This window comes from Lissotriton helveticus, chromosome 3_1 (assembly GCF_964261635.1).
Source record: "Lissotriton helveticus chromosome 3_1, aLisHel1.1, whole genome shotgun sequence".
In the NCBI taxonomy this organism is placed as follows: Eukaryota; Metazoa; Chordata; class Amphibia; order Caudata; family Salamandridae; genus Lissotriton; species Lissotriton helveticus.
This window is the reverse complement of record NC_136061.1, coordinates 509,809,332-509,832,505: the sequence shown is the minus strand read 5'-3', so window position 1 is coordinate 509,832,505 and position 23,174 is coordinate 509,809,332.

The following is a 23,174-nucleotide window of genomic DNA, read 5'->3' as shown; positions in this document are numbered from 1 at the left end:
TCCACTATCTCACATATTACTAGTTTAACCATGTCTCACTTGACAATGCCATGCTCCAGTCATATCTCACAATAGTGCCACAGACTACAGCTCTCATCACCTGCCAGAAACCTTGTGTAGCTGGATATACCCCTATCACATATACCTAGTCCTACCATTACTTGTGCAGGATTAGACCAGTGTAACATTTTTGCATACTCTAATTCACACCTCCGCATGTAGAACCACTCACATTGGGACAATATGGATACTTCATGTCTCCTGCATAAAGAACTGCCCATGAACTGAACACATACGTATACTTACTGACAATAGCTACATTTTTCCAGGCTCCATCACGTAGGAGTCTCTACTCCATATCAAAGTTGGAAACACCAGTCGCTCTCACCTCTACACTTGTTTGAGCTAGTTTAGCACATGCAACATTAACCTTGCTAAACACACCTGCAGCTAGGCCTCACAACCTAAATTCCACATACTTCTCTGTGTGGCAACTGAGAGCATGGATGCAACACTGGCTCAAGTAGCACCTGCACTGTAGACAAACCCACAACACTTCTGAGCACTCACTGTCCACTCAGCTTATCACATGTAGCACAGGGCAATCCAACAGACATAACTACACCCTGGATCTGGAACAGCATCAAGCATAGCTCTAAAGGACACCATTGTCAGTCATGCACAAATCATATGCTTAACTACGAATGATGTGTGGCAATACATATGTATTTCACATTTGGACAGACAAAACACAATATCAATATTATATAGCCATACCAAAGCAGGATGGCCTGACTCACATATGATAGAGAAAGCACTAGACTATTAACACCACAGACACCGTGTCGAACATGAATATCAGCAGAAAGTTAAGTCCTGGGAGGCAGCAAGGTGTGAACACTGTGAGAATACTGCTCACCTTACACTCACCATGGGCTCAGGGAATTTATCTGATGAGTACACAGCCATGAAGGGAAACTGCCTAAAGTGGCATGCTACCTGTGGCTAGGTTGTCATCGCCACTAGTGTACCAGATCTAAAGAAGACACAGACATGGATCCACCACTATCAAGTCGCATACAAGTATTGCACCATTACTCTGTGTACATGGGTGTGTTAAAAGTCACTACCATATAGCCAAATTCCCCAGGCGTATTGATGAGACAGGTGATTTTTTTTGCACATGACAAACATATGCAGCATGCTTCTTCTAAACTGTTGCACTTTAAGACACTTGCACTATGTTGACGGTGCACAGACATAATATCGACTCCACAATATCGAATGGACAAAATATTGAGTAAAAAATATCGAATATAATAAAATATCGAGAACAAAAATATCGTTGTTAAAAATATCGATTACAATAATGATAATAAAATATCGAGTCCAAAAATATCGACTCAAAAATATCGACATGACAAAATATCGATCAATAGTCTAAGTAAAAAATATCGATATTATGTTGAAAAAAGGTAAAAAATATAAATAAAGTGTAATAGTAATATAAATTGTAGTTAATGTTTAGGAGCGGGATGTTGGGTTAATAGGGGATAAGGGTGGGGAGTAATTTAAAATAAGGGTGGGGAGTAATTTAAAATAATTAATTAATTAATATATGTTTGTAAATATGTATATATTTTAATTAATTGGGAAATAATTAATATTAATTAGTTAATTAATTTAGATAAATTTCTATAAAATTTTTATTAGTAATTAATTGGTAATTAAATAATATTAATTAGTTAATTGGAAAATAAATCATATTAATTATTTAATTAATTAATATAATTGGTAATAAAATGTTATGTAGTAATTAATTGGTAATTAATTAGTTAATTGGAAAAAAATAATATTAATTATTTAATTAATTAATATAATTGGTAATGAAATTTTATGTAGTAATTAATTGGTAATTAATTATTATTAATTAGTTAATTGGGAAATAAATAATATAAATTAGTTAATTAAGTAATATAATTTGGTATACATTTTGTATTAGTAATTAATTGGTAAATAATTAATATTAATTAGTTAATTACATTATTTAGAGTAATTGTTATATATGTAATATTTTGTTATAGTTCATTAAATAATTGGTGAAAAATTTATTAATAATTACATGAAAATAATTACATCTAATGTGCTAAAAAAAATCATATTTGTTATTGGTATAAATTGTAGTTAATGTTTAGGAGCGGGATGTTGGGTTAATAGGGGATAAGGGTGGGGAGTAATTAAAAAGAAATAATTAATTATGATATGTTTGTGAGAAATTTAAATTATCATTTAATTGGTAAAGATTAAATATTATTTTGTTAATTAATTCTTATAATTTGGTACATATTTATCATTAGTAAATAAATAGTAATTAATTAATATTAATTACTTGATTTAATTATTAATAAATTAAAAAAAATCCATATATTGTTATTATTAAATATTTGTTTGGGAATAAATATTATAAATAATTATATTTAATTAATTACAGCTATTTTGCTAATATATTAACTTATTATTATAGTTAATTAATCATTAATAGTTAATTAAATAATATTAATTAAATTTGGGTACAGGAGGAATTTTAGTGTTCAGGGTCAGTTTTCTCTCTTTAGGTAAAGGGGTATTTTTATGTTTCAAGGTCAGTTTTCAGTTTTAGGGTAAAGGGGTATTTTTAGAATTCAGGGTTAGTTTTCAGTTTGTGGGTAAAGGGGTATATTTAAGGTTCAGGGTCAGTTTTCAGTTTTTGGGTAAAGGGGTATATTTAGGGTTCAGGGTCAGTTTTTATTTTGTGGGTAAAGGGGTATATTTAAGGTTCAGGGTCACTTTTCTGTTTTTGGGGAAAGGGGTATAATTTATGTTCTGGGTCAGTTTTCGGTTTTGGGTAAAGGGGTATTTTTAGGGTTCAGGGTCAGTTTTCTGTTTGTGGGTAAAGGGGTATATTTAAGGTTCAGGGTCAGTTTTCAGTTTTTGGGTAAAGGGGTTTATTTAAGGTTCAGGGTCAGTTTTCAGTTTTTGGGTAAAGGGGTATTTTTAGGGTTCAGGGTCAGTTTTCAGTTTGTGGGTAAAGGGGTATATTTAAGGTTCAGGGTCAGTTTTCAGTTTTTGGGTAAAGGAGTTTATTTAAGCTTCAGGGTCAGTTTTAAGTTTGTGGGTAAAGGGGTATATTTTTAGGTTCAGGGTCAGTTTTAAGTTTTTTGGTAAAGGGGTATATTTAATGGGTAAGGGTCAGTTTTCAGTTTTTGGGTAAAGGGGTATATTTTTGGGTTCAGGGTCACTTTTCAGTTTTTGGTGAAAGGGGTATAATTAATGTTCAGGGTCAGTTTTCAGTTTTTGGGTAAAGGGGTATTTTTAGGGTTCAGAGTCAGTTTTCAGTTTTTGGGTAAAGGGGTTTATTTAAGCTTCAGGGTCAGTTTTAAGTTTGTGGGTAAAGGGGTATATTTTTAGGTTCAGGGTCAGTTTTAGGTTTTTGGGTAAAGGGGTATATTTAATGGGTAAGGGTCAGTTTTCAGTTTTTGGGTAAAGGGGTATATTTTTGGGTTCAGGGTCAGTTTTCAGTTCTTGGGTAAAGGGGTATTTTTTGGGTTCAGGGTCAGTTTTTAGTTTTTGGGTAAAGTGGAATTTTTAGGGTTCAGGGTCAGTTCTGGGTTTTTGGATAAAGGGGTATTTTTTAGGGTTCAGGGTCAGTTTTCAATTTTTGGGTAAAGGAGATTTTTTTGGGTTCAGGGTCAGTTTTCAGTTTTTGGGTAAAGGGGTATTTTTTAGTGCTCAGGGTCAGTTTTCAGTTTTTGGGTAAAGGAGAATTTTTTGGGTTCAGGGTCAGTTTTCAGTTTTTGGGTAAAGGGGTATTTTTAGGGTTCAGGGTCAGTTTCCAGTTCTTGGGTAAAGGAGTATATTTTTGAGTTCATGGACACTTTTCAGTTTTAGGGTAAAGGGGTATTTTTAGGGTTCAGGGTCTGTTTTGTGTATATAAAGTGTGAGAATTTTTTTTATAAATATTACAAATAATTGAAAGATTTTTGTGAAAAAATGTTGCTCATTTTTATGCTAATAATAATTTTTTGAAATACTCAGCAAAAAATATACTACTAATATATGTTAATAATATTTATAAAATATATATAAATATTTGACACATTTTACACTATACCATTATACTAAAGTAGCTATTCTAATTTATACATGGTCAGTCTTCAGCACCTTTCCACATATTACTTTCACTTGAGTAGGAATAGTAAATAATAATTGGTCAGTGTCCAGCAACTTCTCTGATAATACTTTGACTGGAGTAGGAATAACAATTATTAATTGGTCAGTGTCCAGCACATTTGCATATAATTTTACATTAGTGTGTTATTATATTACAAGACAATGCAAAATGGATGTTTTCAAAAAACTTTATTACAATTTTCCAATTTTTTCATGTGTAATACAATACAATCACTATCAAATATAACATAAACATTTTTGGAAATGTTGTATTTGCAGAATAACACATTATCATGTATGTACATGTTTTAATTTGTCACACAAAATTTTTTCACAATTTTTTTTATGTCAAAACAAAATATTATTATCAATCACTTTCTGTAACAAGTATTTATATTGAAATAAATAAAATTCAAGTTATTTTTCTGTTTGTTCCATTTATATTTAATAATGTTAATATTATATATTAATATTATTAAATATTTAATTTTAATATATACATTTTTATAAAGTAACATGACAATTATTATATTTGCTCAAGATATGGAAATACTAATTAAGAATTTTTTTTTCACATATTTCTGACAATGTTGTTTTTAAATTATACATATAAATATATTATGTTGTTAACTTTATAACTGTAAAGGGAAATAATATGTTTAATAATAATATCTGGTATTGGTAAAAGATTATTTATGCAATTATATACTTTTATAATACTTAGACATTATTATAAAAACATTTAATTAATAAAAATAATAACAAATATATTTATTATTATTATTATTAATTAATAAACTTAAACATTTATCTTTTCTTTTCAGAAATACATACATTCAGAGAAATAAAAATACATTATTTAAGGGCATTATTTATATAGTAAATGGTTATCATTTTTATATTAATAATAATAAATAAGTTATATTATTTATTATTATTAATTATTTACAAAACAATTAATAATGTTTAGTTATAAACAAACACAAACTTATTCCTATAAATGTACACAAAAATAAATTTTTTACATATATCATTTCAAGTGTTACATAATTATTTAATATTATTAATATATATTAATTAATATATATTCATTAATATTAAAGAAATTAAATTTTTTTTAACAGTTTAAATTATAATGAGTCTACTTTATTAATTTGTTACAATAACAATGTGTATGTATTATATTTTTATACTAAAACATTGTATTTTCTATGATACCTTTTCAAAATTGGTTTAAGGGGACTACTTTTTTACCGCGTAAGGTTATTGCGCTTCATTCAAGACTGGAGAAGCTCGCGGTTGGGAGTTGCTTCGTGTGGAGAGAGGTAAGGTAAATTTTATATACCATTTATTACTGAGTGGTAATGTTTGAGGGTATATTCGAACTGTGTAGTGTTTTTGTGTGTATGTATGATTTGTTAATGTAGCGTTTAGGTGTAATGTCGTCGTTATAGATGCGTCGTGTATGTTTTAGTTCTAGTGTTATTTGAATTGTTAGGAAATGTCTTCTTACATGGTTAATGTTAATTGTGAGTGTATTTACAAATGTTATGGGCTATTTGTGGGTGGCTTTCGTTATGTATGTTTTACAGGTTCCGGTTCCTCGCATGAAAACTACATGGAAGGAAGCGTGTTTTTTTTCGGAGATACTAATGTATGACTTATTATGGTTATATTTTTACGTGTATCTCCTATTTTTCGTGTTTGCCAGGAGCGGATTTTAATAATTTTAACCTTTTTTCGGGATTTTTGAGGGTTTTGTATTGGATTGATACATTGGTATGCGTCACCGTTTTTTTTAAAGTTGTGTGTATATCACTTTAAATTCTAAAGTGTCCACACTACTGTTTTCGGGATTTCCTGGAGCGTTTATTTTATTTTTACATAATTTTCGGGTTTTTGATGGTTTCCCATATTGGATTTTTCGTACTTTGTAATGGATTGTATGGATTGTATTTTGCTTCATTACGTCTCTTTCATCTACAGAAATTGTAATTATTTTTATATTTCTATTTATTGGGTGGGAAATGTCGATCTTTATGTAATGTGTATGTGTGATATAATTATAAATATTGCATATTTGTTCAGAAATAATGTGCAAAATTTTGATAAGTTTGTAAAAGAAATATGTCTTATTTATAATTGTTTAGAAATGTTTATGATTGTTATATGTATCATTATCGTAAGAAGATATTAGTATATTTAGTCGATATTTTTATAGTAGGGTTTTAGCTATTATTGCCAGATATTCTAATCCTCTAGTTGTAGGGTATAGTGTGACTTGACTTTGCAGTAGTCGGAACATTTGTTTAGTTTGTTTACTTAGTTTTGGACCAATTTGGGTCACAGATTGTTCCATTCTTAGTTCTTGATAGCTTTGTTCTTTTATCAAAGCTTCTAGTAGGTTATGGAATGTGGGTCTTGTTCTGCTTGTGGTAGCTTGGAAAGCATTATGCCACCCTTCTACACTGTTGTTGGTTTTAGACTCTTGGTTTAAAGTACTAAGATAGACATTCCACCAAGGGATTTGGAATTTGGGTTGGCGTCGATGTCCAGATCTGTGCAACCTTCCCACCCAAGTATCTTCGAAATAATCCAGTAATGGGGTTAGTTTATCTTCATTCCTCTTGTAATATGTGCTGTCAATTAATAAATTATAGTGTTCCGCTACATCGGTAACAGGAACGTAGGCCAGTGCTATCAATTTTTTAATTTGATAGGCAAAGGTGCTATCTGTTGAGTACAAAATACTTAAAGTTGATTTTTGGAGATGTCTCCATATGCTCTGATTGAAATGATAGTAGCAACCCTGGATTGCTGTGTGGGGAAATAATTTCAAAATGCTATTAATCATAGCTAATTCGAAATCAATAATTATTTTTTCTGGAAAATAATTATTGATTTCATTTTTGAGAACATTTAATATTTCTGTGTAAGTGTTTTGCTGTTTGTTTGGTAGCAAACAGTAAATGAAAGGGATGTTATAGTTATGGTATAACCCGTGGATGGAATATAGTTGATAAAAAGGTTTTGGGCATGGTTTAAATGTTCCATCCATCATCCATTGGGGACACTGTTGGATTTTTCTTAAATTACTTGCAGTTGCAAACATTATGATTCTGTTTGTACTGCTTTCATTGTCAAAAAGGATAAATTTGTCTTTATTGTGTGTGATGGACATTTCTGGTGAAATAATAATTTCCTCAAAAGTAGTAGGGTTGGGTGGGGTTGTGGAAGTGCGTCTTTTAGTGTATGCAATTGTGCGTTTTAGGGAGTCAATAGAGGGTAGTTGACCTGAAGCATGGGCTGGGACTTTTAACAATTCCTCTTTAAGGATTTGTGTTGTTGGTCTATCACTTTGTGTGCTAGCAGTCTTTATACTTTCTAAAGCATCTCTTATTTCAATTTCTGTGACATTGGGGGGGATGATTGTGTTCCCTGGTAAATAGCACATTAGTTTCCTCTGTAGTAGCCCTTCCATAACATTTGTTTGAGTAATATTTTGTACATTTCCAGAAAACTTTTCTACCACTTTGTCTTTCCTGGCTATAAACATAACCCATATAACATAACAGTAATTTATTTTTCTGTGACATAACAAATTCTGCACCTTCTGTCATTTTGTTTTACTTGTTCTAGGAAAGAGTAGAAAGAAACAAAATCAAATAACATATATTTCACTTAGTGGTGCTAACATAATTAATGTTGTATTTATACTTACGTTTATTAAAAGTAGTAATCACAAATGCAGAACTGTATTTTGAAGGACTTTCTTGTATGTATTTCTTTATTTACTGTTGGTATGAAAATATAGAAATGCTAAGTTAATGTTTATACATAACAAACGTTTTTCCTAGGAAAAAGCAGTTTTTTAATTTGCTTAGTACTACATTTGATGTGAACATTACATATACTTACTTGTTTAAATAGTTGAGTTGTAGTATTTGGTGGAGTACATCAAGGTAGTAAAGCTTAGATCTGTAGAGAAGATAGAATAAATACATGTCACATATGATAAAAATTATTTTGAAGCGTAGGGAAATTGGAAATATTTAAAAGTATACTAACTTCTAAATATGTACTTTTCTTTGCTGTAGGTAGAATAGATGTATGATGTATTCACAATATCTGTAGAGGAAATATAAAATACATAACATGGTGTTAAGAACATAGTTCTTGTTTTTATTGGAAGTTTTAGACAAATTGAAGTATACTTACATTTTTTACAAGGGTAGTCTTGTCTTTTGGTATAGTTGATGTAGGATGTTTTTATTGGATCTGTAGGGAAGATGTAATATGCAAGATATGTTGTTTAGAAATTAGCATTTTAAATATTGGTTGTTTACTAACAAAAACATATATACTTACATGTTTAATTAGTGTAGTTCTATACATTTGTAGTGTTGAAATCGGAAAATCGCTGAATATCTGTGAATAAAATGTTTTAAATTAATTATGAATCTTGTGAAATACTGTTTAAAAACAGCTGTTGTTGTATAACAGACCATTAATATATACTTACAATCTTATTTTGCAGGGGAAGAAATAGGAGCATGTATTAGGAATTCTTTTGTAGTACTTTCTATCAGAAAAGTAGGAGGAGATAAAAATTAAATAAGTGGAAGAGTTAGGAGATATAAGTAAAATAATAGACTACTAATTTACATTGTTAAATAATGGAATGTAACTTACTTGAATGATTAGCTAGTGAGCTGGATCTTTAAAGATGTTTGTTCAGGAACAAAATCTTCAGAGTGTTGGCATCTTCTTTCTATGGAGTTAGCAGCAGCAAATGGTAGAATGCATTTATCCCTTTTATAGTATGTGTATTTTGTGTGCTTGGATTTGATTGGTTGTAGGATGAAAGGAAGGATTGTATAGGCTATTTTGAATTTTTTTATGTTAATTGGTGTGTTTGTTGATGTGAGAATGGTGGTATGTGGTGCTTTCCGCATTAAAGCAGGTTAGTTGTTAAATAAAATAGATGTGTAAGTGTAAAAATATTATGAACATTTTAGTTACATGTAAGGATTCTTTTTAAAATGATAGAACGCATTTAATATAATGTATAGCAATGATGATAAATAGTAATGTTATAAAAGTAACAGGTATTATATGTAAAATGTTTTTTGTATAGAGCAATGACTTTTATAGACCATTAATATGGTATTTTAGACATGAAAGGGTACAAAAAATAACTCGATATTTGTTTAGAAACAATATTTTTGTACTCTATATTTTAGTAGTCGATATTTTTGTAGTGTTAGGTGTAATTTCATGAACAACGATATATTAGTAGTCGATATTTAATTAGACGATATTTATGTACTCGATATTCTAAATACTCGATATTTTTTAGTCGATATTTTTGTATTTTGTGTAATAAGTATACAAAGTCGATATTTTTGTAGTCGATAATTATTCAACGATATTATTGCTAGTCGATAATGTGACCGTCGATAATATTTCAGTGATCCTATGTTGACATCAGAAAGCATGAACTATGTGGAAGTGTGATTAAACAATTAAAAGGTTTGTATCTTCATGTCACACTCATAGTCAAAACTAATCTTGGCATTGACACACAGCAAATGCAGGCACCAAAATCTAGACTACATACCGTCAAAGTCCATGCACTCCATGGATCATATGCAATCCATGCCATACTAACATCATTGTATACTTACAATACTAATCACACATGATTTACAGTCAACTAAAAAACAATTGTGGCGATACAGAAAGTTGCAAACAAAATTTTGAACCAGCTTTATTCAGAGATGTAAAAAGAATAATTAACAAAAGGCCAATGGCCAGTGCAAAGACTCTCACACATGGACTAGAAGAGTCATGTCCATCAAGACTTGCCTGCACAATTTCTGCTAAGGGAAACCTCTTCTGGGAGGGGCATCTAGGGGTCATGCTAGGCACCAAAGGGATACAACTAAGGAGGCCTAGGTTGGGTTTTGGGAGGGACAGGATCAGGAGGGGGTTGGGACCACTGCAGTGACTGTGTCCAATTTAGGGGGTGGTGGTTCCACGGCAGGAGCAGTCTCAGACTGAGTTGGGTGAACAGCTGTAGTGAGGGTGCTCGATGGAGGGTAGGGGGGCTTGGTTTAACCTTCTTGGGGATGGTATAGTCTTGAATTGCATATACAAGGATGGGAAGGGACTGTGACGTATTGGGAGTTTTTTTTATCTGGTGGGAGGTGCAGCGCTTGGATGGGGTAGTCTGGGTTTGGGCTTGGGAGACCGGGGTGATATTCGGGGGGGGTTGACCTTTTCTTCTCCAAGGGGGAGGGGTTCAGATTTAGGTACCAGGGCTGGGTGAGTGGGTTGCCTCTTCTTTTTGGGATGGGGTTGGGTGGGTCAACAGGGAAGAGGCCAAGATCGCTGAGGAACAGTTGCTGGGCAGAGGGAGGAAGAGGTGAGGTACAGGCAGGTGTTGTGGAGGCAGAGGGTTGTGAGGTCTGCGGAGTGCCTGTGGATGCATGTGTGTCATCTGGTGGTATGTCACTGGTGGTGAGTGTGCTATCTGTCTCCTGAGTGTGCTTGTGTTTGTGTTTGCCTGTGTTCTGCTTGTAGCTGTGTGCTGCTTGTGGCTGTTGAGGTTTGTGGATGTGTGTGTTTGCGTGTGCTTGGGTCAGGGAGAGATAATTGGGACCGTACATGGGGAAGAGGTAGGAGGGGGGAGGGACTGCTGGAGATGGGACACTGCTGCCATCAGTGTGGAGGCAAGTGCCTGATTTAATCTCTGTAGGACAGACATTTCAGTGTGAATGCCTTCCATGTATGACACCATTTGCGTCAAAAGAGTGGTATGTGCATTGAGGATAGTCAGCATCGATCTCTGCTCCACAGAGATCTGCCTTAGGATATGGACCGCCTCCACACTGAGGCCAGCAGGGGAGACAGGGGCAGGGGATGAGGTGAGGTGCCTGGTGCAAAGGAGATGAGTCCCCTGCAACGGGAACAGCTACGGACCCTGGGGCTGGGTGCAGTTGGGAGGGTGGAGATTAGAGTGGTGGTGGTGGTGGACTCTAATGTTTAGGAATCATTTACTGTGTCCTCCACCACTGAGAAGTCATCAATGGAGCTTGACTGGTCTTTGGATTCTGCAGATGGAGTTGCAGACCTGCCCTCAGTGTGGCTCTCCTCATCCTTCCCACCAGTCAATCCCTCTGTGTCCAAATCAGCAATGGACCCAGACTGGCAAACTGCTCCCTCTACACATGCGACATTGTCTCCTTTGCTGGCCGGTGTTGATGCTGTGAAGACAAAAGAAAAAGATTCACATAAGTCCTCTTTTTGACATTTCATACATTTACATACATGGCACTTGTCATTTTGCAAGTTAACCATGGCCTCCTCACACATGTGGTTGTCTGCAACATTGGGTGTATCAACATCAATTGGCACAATAACATTGTCAACTAATTCACTATGCAGCAAGTGACGTATCGTCTTTTGCACCTGACAATCTTTTGTCCTGACATAACTGTCTCATCTCCTGCAAGGGAGTACAGAACTCACAATGTGAATAGGATTCATACAACTGAATTGAGACATGGTAGCCATTCTGTAATCCTTAGTCATCAAATTGTGAAACATTGGCTCTAATGTCACAGGTCAAATGACATCCATGTCCAACTTTAGGCTTGAGTACTCATTGCATGATTCATGTTACACAGATAACAGTGATTGTGCTCATCTGTCCTGGAACTTAGATTCTCTATTGTCAGGTCACACATCTGACTCTGTTTGAGGATTCACCAAGGTAGTAGGTATAGCTAGGGTGAGAGGGACGTGGTCTACTGTCTATGCACAGTGTTATGAAGATGAATCAGAATGTTGTGCACATTGTAAACAGCTCACCATTTTCAGATGTGAACAATTGTCAACATACTTCTATGTCCAATAACTGCATATTCACAATGCTTCTGGTGGAACATCATGCCAATGGCCTGTCTGTGTGCACTGCCTATTCAGACTATCAGTACTGACCCTCTATTCTTCATGAGTCCAGTCAACACTGTGTGCCAATCCTGTCTATACTGCAGAGGGCCTCATTTGTATGGCCTAAGTCTGAATGTCCCACACTTCTAATAGACATATTGCACACTTCCTACAGCTTAGATTGCTCTTTTTTCCCATCTCATTTTGTTGAGTTGGTTTAAGAACATGCATATTTTACACCTCTCAGGATGATAGTGGTTCATCATACACATGGTTTACAAACCTCCGAATATGTATGGTCAACAGCATTTACACACATGGCAACTATTGTGAATGTGTCTCTAACATCATATCTCACATTTTCAGCCATGTTTCAACCAGTGACCATCTGTGTTTGTCAGTGAATGGAATGTGTTGTCATTGTTACAGAGTCAGACACATGGACTCACTCCTTTGACTGGAATGAATGGAATCTTCCACAAAATCATGAGACAGGCCAGTGTGACAGATGACCAGAGTTAGCATTCCTGTAATTGGCCCATGGGATACATTTTATAATTCAGAGCAGCATGGCTGGCACCTAACAGTGGCACAATGAGCAAGCAAAACTCACCAGTGCTCAATCTTGATGTCACTTGCAGCAGGGATGTATAGCATGGCCTATTCACACTTGTTTGCTCCAATAACAACATGCAGAGGGCCTCATTTGTATGGCCTAAGTCTGAATGTCCCACACTTCTAATAGACATATTGCACACTTCCTACAGCTTAGATTGCTCTTTTTTCCCATCTCATTTTGTTGAGTTGGTTTAAGAACATGCATATTTTACACCTCTCAGGATGATAGTGGTTCATCATACACATGGTTTACAAACCTCCGAGTATGTATGGTCAACAGCATTTACACACATGGCAACTATTGTGAATGTGTCTCTAACATCATATCTCACATTTTCAGCCATGTTTCAACCAGTGACCATCTGTGTTTGTCAGTGAATGGAATGTGTTGTCATTGTTACAGAGTCAGACACATGGACTCACTCCTTTGACTGGAATGAATGGAATCTTCCACAAAATCATGAGACAGGCCAGTGTGACAGATGACCAGAGTTAGCATTCCTGTAATTGGCCCATGGGATACATTTTATAATTCAGAGCAGCATGGCTGGCACCTAACAGTGGCACAATGAGCAAGCAAAACTCACCAGTGCTCAATCTTGATGTCACTTGCAGCAGGGATGTATAGCATGGCCTATTCACACTTGTTTGCTCCAATAACAACATGCAGAGGGCCTCATTTGTATGGCCTAAGTCTGAATGTCCCACACTTCTAATAGACATATTGCACACTTCCTACAGCTTAGATTGCTCTTTTTTCCCATCTCATTTTGTTGAGTTGGTTTAAGAACATGCATATTTTACACCTCTCAGGATGATAGTGGTTCATCATACACATGGTTTACAAACCTCCGAGTATGTATGGTCAACAGCATTTACACACATGGCAACTATTGTGAATGTGTCTCTAACATCATATCTCACATTTTCAGCCATGTTTCAACCAGTGACCATCTGTGTTTGTCAGTGAATGGAATGTGTTGTCATTGTTACAGAGTCAGACACATGGACTCACTCCTTTGACTGGAATGAATGGAATCTTCCACAAAATCATGAGACAGGCCAGTGTGACAGATGACCAGAGTTAGCATTCCTGTAATTGGCCCATGGGATACATTTTATAATTCAGAGCAGCATGGCTGGCACCTAACAGTGGCACAATGAGCAAGCAAAACTCACCAGTGCTCAATCTTGATGTCACTTGCAGCAGGGATGTATAGCATGGCCTATTCACACTTGTTTGCTCCAATAACAACATGCCTCACACATTTGTGGAAACCACACTGAGAACGGGTCATTCATTAGTCAATGTTCTGGCAAATGTTGGGCATTTGCATTACTCCTGAAGGCTACCTCCATGCACACGTTTCAGTGATTTGTGGTGATCAAATGAGCATGGCACTACGGTCACTTCCCTGAACATTACTGAATCACATCTACCTGATGAAAGGGGCATAACTGAGAATCAAATGATCCCTGTGAATTTGCATCTTACAAAACAGATCAGTGGGTTTGGCTGAGCTACAACCAGTAAAAGGGGCGGCAGGCTAAGGTACTGTACCATGCATGTCTAAGAAACTTATGCGAAAAGGCACATAGTCAACCCCATAGTCAACCCCTCCTTGTTTCTGTCCGGCTTTAAAGTGCCCATCCAGGTCAGGGAGGACCACTGCTAGGATGCAGAGCATGTGGGAGGGTCAGTGTTTGGCCCCCGCCCCACTTGCCAGGACGTGAGGGCTCAGCTGGAACACTGTGATCTTCTTGGTCCAGCTATAAAGGTCCTGCCACCTCTTGCTGCAATGACAGACGTGCCGAATCTCCAACCCCACTGAGCACATGTTGACCTGTAAGGATTACATGGTAACAATGCAACATGTTTCTGAGTCAAACACCTGTGCACACTGTTAATGCTCAGTTTGGCAACAATGTCTAAGGGCTAGGCACATGGCATTCTGAGCAGTTGTCCTGGGGTCAATGGTGACTTGGTCCCATGAGAACAGTGATAAGATGTTCACCCCAGTACACACACTTCTACAGCAGTGTACCTGCCCACAACTGTTATCTACACACTTGTAAAGTTATAGATAACATTTTCCATGCTTGCCAATGAGATTCCTAATGGTTGTAAAGCATAGTGATTGCACATGTCCAGTGAAAATGCAGTGTAATTATCACTCGCCTGGTCCTCTGGTTTGCCATACAACTGGCTATATAGTGGTAGGAGGGTGGTTTTCCTCCTCACTAAAAGATGGGGCCCTGTCTACTGTACGTGCCATGGTAGGTAGCTCCAGGAAATGATGCACATAGTGTAGGCAAGTGAAGTCTCTAGGTAACAGACAGACTTATATCTAAACAGAAGAGGTGGTCTCAAATCCATGCAGCCACTGGGATAGGTTTGAGTCTGTCAACGACCGCAACACTGCCATCCTCGTGGACAACCTCACCAACCTCGGACTTAAACAACTAGTCACCTCCCCCACCCACATCGCAGGTCACACACTCGACCCCATCTTCACATCCAGCAACCATGTCTCCTTCAGCCACACCACTGACCTCCTCTGGACTGACCACAGCTGCGTTCACTTCACCTACAACAAACCAAAACCCAGCATCCACCTCCAACCTACCCTGCAAAGAAACTGGAACAAAATCACCACGAACCAAATCTCCGCATCGCTCCTTCAAAACACCCCAGCCCTCTCTTCTAACGCTAACGAAGCCGCCGCTAACCTCACCCTATGGTTATCCAACACCGCTGACACCTTAGCACCACTGAAAAAACGTCAAAACAAACCTGGCAGCAAGAAGGCCTCATGGTTCAACGATGATCTCAAGAAGTCCAAGAAAACCTGCCGCTCCCTTGAAAAGGCCTGGAAAAAAGACCCAACCACCAGCACCAAGGACGCCTTCAAAAACGCCACCCGCATTCACCACCAACTAATCCGGAAAGCCAAGAAAACAGCATTCAAGGATCGACTTGACAACAACGCCCACAACAGAAAGGAACTTTTCAACATCGTCAAGGAATTTTCCAATCCCTCGGCCAACTCCAACGACATCACCCCCTCTCAAACCCTCTGCGACTCCCTAGCCTCATTTTTCCACAACAAGATTGCAGACATACACAACAGCTTTGACAACCAACCCGGAAACCAACCCACCCTACCATCTGCTGATCATCCTCCCCCCGTGAACACCCTTAACGACTGGAACCCTATCTCCACTGAGGACACCATCCGCCTGATGAATTCCATCCACTCAGGATCCCCCACAGACCCATGTCCTCACCACATCTTCAACAAAGCAGATTCCGTCATAGCACCGCACCTCCGAGACGTCATCAACTGCTCCTTCAACTCCGCCACCTTCCCGGAAGACTGGAAACACGCTGAACTCACCGCCCTTCTGAAAAAACCCACAGCGGACCCCACCGAACTCAAAAATTACCGCCCCATCTCGCTTCTCCCATTCCCGGCCAAAGTCATCGAGAAAGCTGTCAACAACCAGCTCGCCGCCTTCCTCGAAGCCAACAAATCCCTCGACCCCTCACAATCTGGCTTCCGAGCAAAACACAGCACTGAGACCGCCCTCATCGCAGCAACAGACGACATTCGAACTCTACTGGACAATGGAGACACAGTCGCCCTCATCCTCCTTGACCTCTCTGCAGCATTCGACACAGTCTGCCACAAAACCCTTTTACAACGCCTCAATAACATCGGAATCCAAGGAAAAGCACTTGAATGGATCACCTCGTTCCTCACCGGAAGAACCCAGAGAGTCCGCCTTCCACCATTCAAGTCCGAGGCCTCTGAAGTCATCTGCGGCGTACCACAAGGATCCTCACTCAGCCCCACCCTCTTCAACGTATACATGAGCCCCCTCGCGGCCATCGCACGCCAACACAACCTCAACATCATCTCTTACGCGGATGACACTCAACTGATCCTTTCTCTCACCAATGACCCCAGCACCGCCAAAACTAACCTACACGAAGGAATGAAAGAAGTTGCCGAATGGATGAAACAAAGCCGTCTGAAACTGAACTCAGACAAAACAGAAGTCCTCATCTTAGGTACATCCCCCTCTGCATGGGATGACTCCTGGTGGCCGGAAGCCCTCGGAAAAGCACCCATCCCGACAGACCACGCACGGAACCTAGGCGTCATCCTGGATTCTTCACTCTCAATGAACAGACAAGTCAGCGCCGTATCCTCTTACTGCTTCAACATTCTTCGCATGCTCAGAAAAACATTTCGCTGGATCCCCGCCGACACAAGGAAAACAGTCACCCACGCTCTGGTCACGAGCCGACTGGACTACGGAAACACCCTCTACGCAGGCACTACCGCAAAACTCCAGAAGAAACTCCAACGAATCCAAAACGCCTCAGCCAGACTCATATTAGACATCCCACGCAACGAACACATCTCTGATCACCTTAAAGACCTCCACTGGTTACCCGTCAATAAGAGGATCACTTTCCGACTGCTTACCCACGCACACAAATCACTCTACGACATCGGTCCAAAATGCCTCAACTCACGACTGTCCTTCTACACCCCCTCCCGCCAACTACGTTCTTCCAGCCAAGCCCTCGCCACTGTACCTCGCATCAACAAGACCACCATGGGAGGCAGATCCTTTTCATACCTGGCTGCTAAAACATGGAACTCACTCCCCGCTTACCTTCGCCTTACCCAGAACCACCTAGCATTCAGAAAGCAACTTAAAACGTGGATATTTGACAACTAATCCTTCTCCCCTTCCTAAGCGCCTTGAAACCCTCTGGGTATGTAGTGCGCTATACAAATTATATGACTTGACTTGACTTGACTTGACTCACATTATTCGAATCAGTCCAATGCATTGTATTGCCTGCAGATGACATGCCTACCGCAACGTTCAACAGCACTTAATCCGACCACGAATGACATTGATACACTGATGATGGGAGGTTACTGAGTTGGTTTCCATGCGATGACGATAGGAATTGAAACGCATATCTGTCACGATAACAACGAACATCCAATAGCTGTGACCGATTCAGTTCGTATGAGGCTACCACATCCTTGAATGCTCACCCGCGTCTATCACCATAATAACTTTCAGTCAATGGCTGTGACCGAATCGGTTCGGATGAGATACTACGTCCTTTGAATACTCAACTACGTCTGCAACAATAACAACCAACATCCAACAACCAAGATCCTTTGAATACTCACCTGAGTCTGTCAACACAATGACTCTCAGCCAATGGCTGTGACCGATTCATTTCCAATGCGGCTAACGTGTCCTTTGAATGAAAATTCTGCATGGCAGACACTTCTGTGATTGCTGTATGTTTTGAGTATTCCATGTGTGTAGCTTAAATTTTTACAAATTTAAATGGACCTTTATATGCATAGCTCACATACCGATGAGGAGCTAACTTTGAGGGGCACATGACACACTGTAATTGTGGCTAGTTAATAAAGTTATTTTCATAGGTTTTCCATTTACCCTTCTTGGCTTAGTCACAGTGCCAATGACTTCATGGAGAATTGCAAGTCAATATTGTAACATATTCATGGCATTAGGTGAGTCCTCCCACACAGCCCCACCAGACCACTAGGAAGAGTGTTGTCCAGACAATGCTGGTAAGTGTACTTGCAAGACGTTTGCCGCTGGTGTTTGTAGCAAAGAGGTAAATGTGGTAGTTGTGATGGTTTCAGACATCAGTCCACAGTGTCTGACATCTTAGTAGTACACATGAACTCACTGTGAGGTTGACATCCCCCTGATTAAGTGGTTGTGCTATGTGTGTGGGGGAGAGTTTGCTGTTATTACAACTCCCATCAGGCCCAGTCCTACATACACCTTCCACCAAGCCCAACCATCCAACCTTGAGGTATGCTTCCCTAACATTGAGTGGCAATATACTTGCAATATTTCTGAGACTGGGGAAAGGTGTCTGCCTTTGGACCATCTCCCATGAGTGCCTTGTGTTCCAAAAACCATTTACCACTCTTAGGCATTCTGTTGCAACATTCACTCTCACTGTCATGTAAGCATGGTTCATAGTGGGACTGTAGACCTGTGTGGGAGGAGGAATGTTTTCAAAGGCCAGATCTCCCCTCAGGCCCTGCACTACACACACACATTACAACATGCAAAAACACCACACCTGAAACTATGCTTTCCATGATAGTGAGTGGATATGTACTGCCAAAGAGGGCTGACACAGATGTATGTCATTACAACGCATGCTTTTACAACGCATGCCATTACGACGCAGGTTTTACAACGCAAGTCGTTACAACGACTTGCGTTGGGGGGCGCTGGATAGTGAATAGTTTAATTTACTATTCCAACACCAGTCCCCGTGGATAGTAGGGAAGGTGTTGGATAGTAATTAACCTATTCCCTATCCTAGAGCGCCCTCCAGCACAATTTGTTGTAATGACTTGCGTTGTAAAAGTTGCGTCGTAATGGTAGTGCGTTGTAAAATTTGCATTGTAAAGGATGTTTTCCGCTGACACTGGTGCCTTTGCCTTGTGTTGTGGAGAAGTGTGGCTCAATGTGGAGAAGTGTGGCTCAATGGTTAGAGCATATGATAGTTGTGGGGCCAGTGGACCACTGGTCCCATCCTTATGTGCACACTAATGTTTCCCACACACAATGGAGGTTTCACACACTTTTAATCGTTCAGAAATGTTTCATTTTCTTTTATTTCCATCAAGTGTTTTATGTAGAAATTCTATATCCAATATTCAAAGCTTGATTGTTTCTAACATCTCACAATCCTTTAATCAAGTCCAATGCATTTCGGGCCCAGATTTTGGCCCTTCATCAGGGAAAGGACACTATAAATATAAAACATAAACAAAAATGACCTGTCACTAAAAATATATACAACTCTATGTGGTGGGGTTGGTGCATATGATACTCGGGGTATGATAAATCAAGAGTGTGGGGTTAGGTAATCACCTTAAAAATCTAGTAGCCCAGGTGAAAGAAAAATAATGGTTGTGGCGAGTCTCTTACGTGATTTGTAGTTCTGTTAAGGCGCACTATATCTCTGTATTGAAAAGGAAAGGGAAACGTGGTGTAATACGCTAACGTGGTAAACAATGATTCAAAAGTTAACATGTTCACCATAGTTCAAATAATCGCTTAGCTAGCAGCTAAGTGGGACTAACCTGCAGGAACTTATAACGTTCGGAGTGTTGATCTCGAGTTTCGGGACGCCGGTCAACCCGGAAGTACCGGTTGCCGCGTTTAAAGCGCTAGGAAAGTAGCGATCACGTGATCAGTTGCAAGTGTAGATAGACTACGTACTCGGAACTGGATTCCTGGTCATGTGTATACGCAAGTGATAGAGATACGTTTGTTAGCCTCGTCTTATGTGGATACACTCTAAACTCCGATATAAAAATTGTGATGGCCAATAGATGATAAACAAATATGAAAAAATGGAAATTGAAAAATAGATCACTGTGATGAGGGTTCGATCCGGTGCGGTGTGGGGTTGTGAGCCCAGGGCTCTGTGGGTGTGCTGTGTGATTCCTTAGAGCAATATGGTAACTGAGACAGGTGTATACGTGCAGATAGCTGCAAAACTAGATAACTTAATTATAATAACCTGAATTAATAAATCATTCATCATGAAAAAATAATAAAATAAAATAACACAGGAATACTATGTCGGTATTATGAGCAGTATTACAAGTAACACGACAGTTCAATCCTATCATTTAAACCCATAGGCTTCTGGGTTGACAGTTTGTATATCCAGGTGTTCTCTCTTTGTAGCAGATATTTTGTATTGTCTCTACCTTCAGTTTTCTGAATGGTTTCCAAAATGATAAACTTCAATTGGGAAATATTGTGTTTCGATTCAGCAAAATGAGTTGCCACTGATGATTTTATGTTTTTGAGGCGAATGTTCGACTTATGTTCCGTAAGTCTGGTTTTGATTTTTCTTTCTGTCTTCCCGACGTATAATTTACCACATGGGCATTTTAGCGCATATATAACGTTGCTTGAATCGCAGGTAGCATTCACTTTAAGAGTGATTTCATGACCTTTCATGGGATGGTTAATTTTGGTTCCTCTAATGATATTGTTACAGTTCCCGCAATTGTGACAAGGTTTAGTGCCATGATATTTTGTGATTGTAGTAGAGCTGTGTTGTACCAGTTCTCCTACATTAGGTGCCCTGGTAAATGCAAATAACGGTGGTTCCTCAAAAATCTGTTTGAAATCAGGTTCCAAGTTCAAAAGTAACCAGTGTTGTTGAATAATTCTATAGAATTTGGTGCTAGAAGTAGAATATTACGATACTACCACAGTCCGAGTCTGTTGTTTTTTTGGACTAGGTTGAAGCAGTTGTTTCCTGTCTGTTTGTAAAATCTTCAATTTGGATTCCTCAATGATGTTCTCAGGATATCCTCTCTCTCGAAATTTGGTGGCGATTTCTTCAATTCTCAATGGTATCTTTCCTGGATCTGATGTTATTCTTTTTGCACGTGCCATCTGGGAGAAAGGAAGATATCTCTTTAAATTGGGTTCATGAAAACTTGTAAAGTGGAGCATGTTATTCCGATCTGTTGGTTTTGTGTAAAGATCAGTTTCAAAACCTTGTGTATTGATCGAAACTTTGACATCCAAAAAGTTAACTGATTTTTCTGATATGTCCCATGTTACTTGGATTCGTTCATCAACTTGGTTGAGTTCAATGAGGACCTTCTCTAATTCCTCCTTGGTATTTTTCCAAATGATGAAAATGTCATCAATATATCGTTTTAAGAGTTTCAAGTTGTCTAACCATTTATTGTTGGCAAGAATATAAGTTTCCTCAAATTATTGCATAAAGATGTTGGCATATGCTGGTGCCGCAGAATTGCCCATTGCCATTCCAATGAGTTGTAGATACCAATAGTCTTGATTTTTAAAATAACTGTGGTACAGTATAAAAATCATGAGCTCCATCAAGAATGTTTGAAAAGGTACTTCCAATTCTGTATTTAATAGAGCTTGTTCAATGGCTTCAATCCCCAGTGAATGGGGTATGGAAGTATAGAGTGAACGTACATCTGCAGTGCAGAGTATTAATTTCTCTTGAGGTTCAAATGTTACATCTTGTAAGGTGGAGATAAAATGTGTGGTATCTTTGATATACGTTCTCATTGATTGTACTGAAGGTTGGACATACTTATCCAGAAATTGTCCTATTGGTTCATGGAGACTACCAACTGTGGAGACTATGGGTCTCATGGGAGGATCCATCATATTTTTGTGAATTTTAGGCACCATTCTCAATGTTGGACTCTTGGGATGATGTTTGGTAAGAAAGTTCTTGGTCTTTTGGTTGATTATTCCATTTTCAAGTGCTTTTTCCAGAATGTCTTGGAGACTTTTCATAAATTCAGTTGTGGGATTATTATCAGCATATGCCAACATCTTTATGCAATATTTTGAGGAAACTTATATTCTTGCCAACAATAAATGGTTAGACAAGTTGAAACTCTTAAAACGATATATTGATGACATTTTCATCATTTGGAAAAATACCAAGGAGGAATTAGAGAAGGTCCTCATTGAACTCAACCAAGTTGATGAACGAATCCAAGTAACATGGGACATATCAGAAAAATCAGTTAACTTTTTGGATGTCAAAGTTTCGATCAATACACAAGGTTTTGAAACTGATCTTTACACAAAACCAACAGATCGGAATAACATGCTCCACTTTACAAGTTTTCATGAACCCAATTTAAAGAGATATCTTCCTTTCTCCCAGATGGCACGTGCAAAAAGAATAACATCAGATCCAGGAAAGATACCATTGAGAATTGAAGAAATCGCCACCAAATTTCGAGAGAGAGGATATCCTGAGAACATCATTGAGGAATCCAAATTGAAGATTTTACAAACAGACAGGAAACAACTGCTTCAACCTAGTCCAAAAAAACAACAGACTCGGACTGTGGTAGTATCGAAATATTCTACTTCTAGCACCAAATTCAAAAGAATTATTCAACAACACTGGTCACTTTTGAACTTGGAACCTGATTTCAAACAGATTTTTGAGGAACCACCGTTATTTGCATTTACCAGGGCACCTAATGTAGGAGAACTGGTACAACACAGATCTACTACAATCACAAAATATCATGGCACTAAACCTTGTCACAATTGCGGGAACTGTAACAATATCATTAGAGGAACCAAAATTAACCATCCCATGAAAGGTCATGAAATCACTATTAAAGTGAATGCTACCTGCGATTCAAGCAACGTTATATATGCGCTAAAATGCCCATGTGGTAAATTATACGTCGGGAAGACAGAAAGAATAATCAAAACCAGACTTACGGAACATAAGTCGAACATTCGCCTCAAAAACA